Genomic DNA, 7,609 nt, shown 5'->3' on the forward strand with positions numbered 1-7,609 from the left:
GAAAATAATGCACACTGTTTTAAACTGAATGCGGATATTAAAGAGAGAATCTGCGGATTGAATGATAAAATAATTGTAATAAAGAAATGGTAGTAAAATAATTTACCTTCTTCAGCATTAGGTTTTAGCAGGTGTCACCAAACTACGGCTCACGTGACAAATTAAATCCGGCCTGCTAAAGGATTCTGAGAGAAGCATATGAAAAAAAATAGCCGCTTCTAGTCAAACGATGACCTGCAGTTCTGAGTATGTCCAATTGATGTCGCCAAAGCATGTAATAAAACACTCGACCTATTGCAATGGGTTTATCAATGCAAATTAACAAATTCAGTACTTAAAAGAGGGAGATATTACTTTGCTATTACTCTTAATTGAATATTTTTTTTTCAAATAATCATACTTTGGGTATTTTGTGTGTTTTAAAACTAATTGGATGAAATAGACTCTATATAAACAATAGACAATGAAACACAACTTGTTCACGTAAATGCAAACGTGAAAAAAATATATGCTCTTGGGCTATTTTCCTCATATTTTGCAGGAGTTGGAAACCTTTTTGACCGAAATATCCGTAAAATAAAAAATATTAAAAACATTTTTTTGAGAAAGACGTGCCATATCTTTTAAGACAAAACCCCCAAACCCGCTTTACAGGCAAATGCTAACTCTTCTCCATATTTGATTTCACTGTGTGTCATTTGATTATTTGAGCAAATCTATGAAATAATAATAATACCAAAGCCTGTGTCCTATATCAATACAAATATACGCCTTAAAATTTGTCTCCCATCATATGTTACTTAAGAGGGTTGAGGCTCATTTTGACTGTCCTTTTTGTCCAAAATAATTGGTTTTTAAACAAGGTGCAAGCAAAGTTCTTTTATAAAATTGTCCCTAAATACGGCAACACGATAACAATATCATCTTATTTACCATCTCTGCAGCAGGAGAGCGAAGGCAGTGCTCTGTGCAGACATCTGCCCACCTCTACCGCTCACCCAATCAAATTGTTGAGTGGTTCTCTGGCTTTTATATTTATTTAAAGTTTGATCAGTGGGTCTTTATCATAAAGTATCTCAACAGTAAACATACATTGTAGGTTTATAGCAGACATGGGGACTTGAGACTTAGTGACTTGGACTCGAGTCGACTCGAGTCGCTGTTTTTATGACTTGTGACTTGACTTGGACTTGGCAATCTAAGACTCGGGACTTGACTTGTGACTTGACTTGCCCAAGAAAAAAATACTTGGGACTTACTTGGGACTTGAAGGTGAAGACTTGAGACTTACTTGAGACTTGCACATGTGTGACTTGGTCCCATGTCTGGTTTATAGGGACCTACTGCCTAAACGGAGTACTAGACCGAACCAGAACAATTGACAGTGTCGCTTTGGCTTCGCATGTACCAATTTGTGATGAAAGATTTTAAAACAATTATATTATTTTTTCATGGGCAACCGCTTTTATGAATATAGCATGTTGCTTAACAGTGTGTTTTTGTAAAGAAAAATGTATTCAGCAATATCCATCCATTTTTCATCACTCTCAAGAGTTGGCCGATCTTTTTTTTTAGTAGCTTTCAACAGAAAATGCCATCAAAGTTGCCTAGGGCGATCCAACAATCATGAATGACCTTATTTCTGGAACGGAGCTGTGATTGCTTATTTCCTGAGGCCAGAGAAACTGTGATGGCATTTTCATTAGACAGCAACATGGCCACACCCGGAGATGACTTAAACAAGTCTGTTTTATTGCTGAGTCCATCCATCTATCCATTATCTGCAGCACTTATCCTCAGTAGGGTCGCGGGGGTGCTGGAGCCCATTCCAGCCATTTCCAAGCATTGGGCAGGGGACACCATATTGCAAAATGTATTTTGATTGAGTTCTGTTATAAATGCCAAACCGAAATAATTCATGCAAAAAGACACCAAAGAAAAAGATAAGTTAAGATAATCCTTTATTCGTCCCACAATGAGGAAATGTATTTTGTTACAGCAGTAAAGGCTCAGATAATCAAGGGAAATCAAAGGAGGTTTGGAGCAGTCCAGGAAAAGATGACAGAAAAAGTATATGTGAGACATGGGGGATACTCTAAAGTGAAGCACGGTATGACGGTGCATCAATGGAGGTGAATGAGCGACCCCTGTCAGTCAATCTCACACAGAGAGAGCAGGACCCTGCCATCTGCTCCAAAGTTAACTGGAAGGAGAAAAGGTGGGGAGACTATGGTCACTGGATGGAAGGTTGAACAAGTGCGAAGAGTGAGGGAAAATCCTTGAGGACCAAGGTCTAAAAAGAATGTTTACCATGTTGTATTATCGAACGGTGGAAACCAATTGGTTTCTATAAAGGACTCTGCTTTTTAAAATGTTTATTTATTGTCGCATCTGCATTTTCAAGAGTCTTCCCATTAGAGAGGTTGTGGTTTGGACATCAGTGCTCTCATACTCACATGAACCTGTCTTAGAAACTCGCATATCTCCATTTTCATTTGTAAAGCAATTCCGGTCCACCTTATACAGTGTTCATTTTACCTCTTAAAAATGATGGGTCCCGGGGACTCGCATGCTCAAAAATGTATGGGTCCCAACAGAGATCTACGGGTCCCCAAAATTTAGTGTTATCGAGGTTGACATTGTAAATCGGCGACAAATATATAATATAAATCTATATATTAATTCAGTTTTAATCATCAAATCAGTTATCACTTCAAGATTTTTCAGTTCACAACAATATTTTACATAATACAAAATAATATTGCTGAAATAATTATATTAATCTATATTCTTTTGTTTATTCTCTTTCACCGAATCATTGGCTTCAACACACTAGTTTTCCTTGCCTCCGCGATCTTCCGAAGAATTTATCTGCCGTTTTTTCCTGCCGGAATTATTGCCGTTGTTATCACTTTCTGCATTATGTTTCGACTTATTACCGACACTGAAGAAATTACCAATTTTGTGTTGATTTTCACCTAATACTAATTGTTTTTTCGGAGGCATACTCATACCTGTCAACCTCCACGGCTCCATGCACGTACACTGTCATATTTTCCCTTACAAAATACAAAAAAATCTTACACCATATATTTTTTCAAACGTGTTTATGTAGTTTAACATGATATATTGTACATGTGTTTCCTTATATCATATATTGTTGATGAATATTTTGTTGTGAGACACTGAGTTGCTCGACATGAATGAGATTTATTGTTAAAAAAAAGGTCAAAATGAAGTAGCTTGGACGTTCACTGTAGAAGGAAAAAAATACATGCAAATATAATTAAGTAGAATAATACATTTTCTTATTCAAATTATTAATTCATTTTCTGCATTATATTATTGTTGGTAATATACTGATTAAAGGGATAACCACAAACCTGTCTTTTTTATTTTCTCCTTTTATACTTCCTTTTTTTCTTAACTTATTTATACAACATCATAATTCGTAATATAATGCATCAAAGCAAGTGAGCCGTTTGAGAGCCGGCTCTCTTTAATGAGTTGAGCCGAAAAAGCCTGTTCTCTAAAAAGAGACGGACTTCCACCACAACAATGACGTAATCTTGTTGTCCGAGATCGGCGTGCAGACGAAAACTCGAACCGCGAGACCAAAACAACAATGGAGTATCTGCCTGACGAAAGGTTGAGTGTGGTAAATCTTTGTTAAAAAAAGTATCGCGTAATAATGACAATTTTGTGTCAAAAAAGTTGCGTCCCGGGGACGCATGTTGATTTGACACAATGCCTCCCCAGCAAAAATGATGCCTCTAGGACGCAGGGACGCGGGCAAACGAGAACACTGCTTATATAAGGCTCGTAACTAAAAACAGAAAAAATAGACTTGCAATAACAAATCATGCAATTCTAAACATCAAGATATATTCAAACTTTACGCTTTATGCACATTGCATCGGCAACTCAAACCACAAGATGAACATTCGATGATGATCAAAAACTTAAATTGTAGCAACATTTAACAGTATTGGACACTTTATTATCACGAGACCAACCTTAGGTCACACAGACATTTGCGGCTGAATCACGGCTAAAATTTTGCGTTTTTTTTTTTGCCCGTGGTTGCCCGGGATGGAAAATGCGCAAAATTGGCCAACCCGCTGTTCATCTGTGGTATGGCCGGAAAAAAGACGCCGACTGTTCCGCTTCCTCTCATCGCGTCATTTGCGCATCATTTCCGTGTTTAGACCACGTGTATAAAAACTGCCGAGCCGGTGTTGTGCCCAAATCCGAGTCCTACGCAACACCCATAACCGCCCCACCCCCCCGCGTGACTTTTTCATCCACGTTTTAACAAACGCATTTTGTAGAATACGATCGCACGTTATTGTTTAAATAAACGCGTTATTTAGACTAGGATCTCCCAATTGTTATAATTAGCTTGATTTATAGTTTTAATAAGCGTTTTATATAGAATACGATCGCTTTCGTTGTAAGCGCAGCAGAATGCGCGTTCACGCGAGGGGGGGAGGATTTTATATACGGTGTGCATTACCGTTCGATTACGTTCACAACAAAAACAAAGACGGAATGGTTTAAGTTGTATTACATTTCCAACAAGTGCAAGACGAAGTGGTTTTGGTTATATATTCGCCATCACATTCCCTAAAAGTGAGATTAAACGAGTTAAATGTGGTTGTTATAGCGAGGGGAAGCTAATCTCGGAAACGGACTGTAGAAACACAGTCCCGTGAAGATCAAGATTTCAAACTATGGCATCAGTTTTACTTTATTAGCTTGATAAGGACTGTCAATTAATAATAATTGATTGAGACGAAGTCACTACGCTGACTGGGGGGCGGGGGTGAGGTTTAAGGGTTGTTGGTCTATCTTCTTTATTCATTATTCATTATAGATCAGATCATAATACGTTACAAAGCTTAGGAGCCGAAATTCTTACTCTCAGCCAAAAGGCCAAGTTAAGGTCCTAGCAATAAAGCGTTGCTGCGATTATTGCGAATGCACCGAAAGATTTATTCGAAATGAAGAAAAACTATGCTGACGGGGATCCATGTTCACCCATTTGACGTCACGAGCACAACTGACGTGTCCTCGGCATTCGCACTGTTTATACGCGGAGAAAGGCGTTTGAGTGTCACACGCTTAACACGCTAATTTCACGTAATAACACCGCGATACAGGCGCAGAACATGCTATTACCATGCTCCACCCACGATTACCCGCTGAAATTTCCCGTCCTACCCATGTGTAACCACGCCCTGGCCGCGGCCAGAGCACGTCGTTCCGCGTCATTTCCGCGTCATTTCCTCGTGTTGACCACGTGTGCGGCACACGGTTTAAACACGTGCTCAAACTTTTGAGCTGCTCAAAAGTTTTGAACGCGGCCAACCACGTGAAAATTTGCGACCGCGAGTAAAGCACTGCTGTATCTCGTCTATATGGCGGTCTCTATACGTCCATCAGCGCCCAGCGGCATTTGCTTCACGGCCAGAAACTTAGTAGCGGGACAATCGACTTTGGCCTGGACGGATCTATTGACACTAACAAAGATGTTATATAATGAAATTGTGAATATGTTTGATTTTCGAGAAGGTTTGTTCAAACCTCAATTTGTGTTTGCTGTTAAAAACGTAATATTGGAATATAATATTGTGAATGTGCTTAATTGCTGTTGAGATTGTCATGATTGTTTTCTGTTTTTAGTGTCAATAAATTTGTCCAAACAAAAAAAACCTTATTTTCCTTGTTAGCTTGGCCTTGTTGTTTTTGGACTGTGGCTTTGATGCTATGTCAGTCCTTAGCTTGGCCTTTGCCATGATCTTTGATTTTTGCAATCCTGGAGATGGAATAAGAGCTTGCTCTGTCCACTCCACGCATCGGCCCGGTATTGCAGTACCTGTATTGCAGTACCTCCGGGAACGATGCATTCGCAATGATCGCAGCAAGGCTTTAGGGCTAGGACCTTAGCTTGGCCTTTTGGCTGAGAGTAAGTGTCCCGGCTCCTAGGCTTTGTAGCGTATTATGAACTGACCGATAACGGATAATGGATAATGAATAACGAAGATAGAACAATAACCCTTAAAAACCCCAAAAACCCCATCACCTGAAACGATAGACGGTGCATGCTAGGTCCTTAGCTTGGCCTTTGATTTTTGCATTCCGGAGATGGAATAAGAGCTTGCTCTGTCCACTCCACGCATCGGCCCGGTATTGCAGTACCTCCGGGAACGGTGCATTCGCAATGATCGCAGCAAGGCTTTAGGGCTAGGACCTTAGCTTGGCCTTTTGGCTGAGAGTAAGTGTCCCGGCTCCTAGGCTTTGTAGCGTATTATGAACTGACCGATAACGGATAATGGATAATGAATAACGAAGATAGATCAATAACCCTTAAAAACCCCAAACCCCCGTGGATCAGCCTCAATACGCTCGTGTAAGCCTGCGTACCCGCGCTCTGAACAATTGAGCAGGGCAAAATTTTGTTGCGCTGCCACCAGTGCGCGAATCTCCGAATTCGTGTCAACCACTGCTGTATCTCGTCTGAATGGCGATCTCAATGCGTCCAATAGCGTCCGCCTCAAAGGCAGAAATTTCTGGCCGTGATTCAGCCGCAAATGTCTGTGTGACCGGCCCCTTAGCTAGGTGTGTGGTTGAAAATACACACACAGACAAGATTAGGGGGGTATGACCAAATTCTTTTGTGTATACTATAATATGTCAGACAACATTTTAAAACTATTTGAAACATGCACAAATACGCCGTTGATACAGTTTGTTATTCTTCAGGAAAGTTGGGGAATAAATTATAGGTGGGTACGCTTCTGGTTTAAGATCATGTCTTTTTGAAAGTTTTATTGTTTTGTCTTCTTAATGTGCGACTTTTATACAGCCTGCATTTAGATTGATTAGCAGATGGCTTGATTTGGCCCAAGAACAGCTATAACGCTCTATTTGACACCTGAATGCCTGCCTGCCAAGTGTAATTTCTTTAGCTTCATAAACGTCTAAGCATGGCGTCTATGAGAAATAGAAAACTACCGGTAAATCTAAACGTGTGTCACAGCGGACACAACAGACTACATCCATTCTGTAGACAGTGAGGATTAGGCTCAAAATCTTTATTTAATTAAACTTAATTGTATTAGTCATTCAACTGTTCCCACTGTTCTTCTCTCTTATGTCGCGTCTCACATCCAGTGAGCCTGCAATATTTTGTCTTTGTGGCACATACTCTAAATCGACCAGAGGTTTCTTTTGTGTGCCTGATGTTGAATCAGTTGCCAAGCAACTGGCTGATACCCCAGGTCTAGCTAAAGTGACTGTATTTTCCACTGCTGCACTCTGTGTAGAAATCTATCAGAAGAGTGAGATGTCGGCATAGTATTAGCTGGAAGAACAATCTTCTTCAGAATTAAATATTGACTTATCTCAATTGCTGTGCAATTCACAGAAACAATAAAAAGGATGGACCTTCCTCGTAGTGTGTTCTGAACTACAGGAATTGCAGTGAGTGACTGGCATATATTAAATTCATTGATCTTGTAAATATATCTAGGATGTTCCATTTCATCCACATGATTGGAGATCAGGCTGATTCAGTTGGTTGGCGAACAGATATGTATCCGATTTC

General features: G+C 39.9%; 1 pseudogene; it reads left to right on the forward strand.

Annotated features, from left to right (window-relative positions):
• Nucleotides 1–5,942: 5,942 nt before the first annotated feature.
• LOC148371748 (U2 spliceosomal RNA) lies at nt 5,943–6,223 on the forward strand (annotated as a pseudogene).
• The last annotated feature ends 1,386 nt before the right edge of the window (nt 6,224–7,609 follow it).

This window comes from Urocampus carinirostris, chromosome 2, assembly GCF_059441175.1.
Source record: "Urocampus carinirostris isolate Australia breed hairy pipefish chromosome 2, RoL_Ucar_1.0, whole genome shotgun sequence".
In the NCBI taxonomy this organism is placed as follows: Eukaryota; Metazoa; Chordata; class Actinopteri; order Syngnathiformes; family Syngnathidae; genus Urocampus; species Urocampus carinirostris.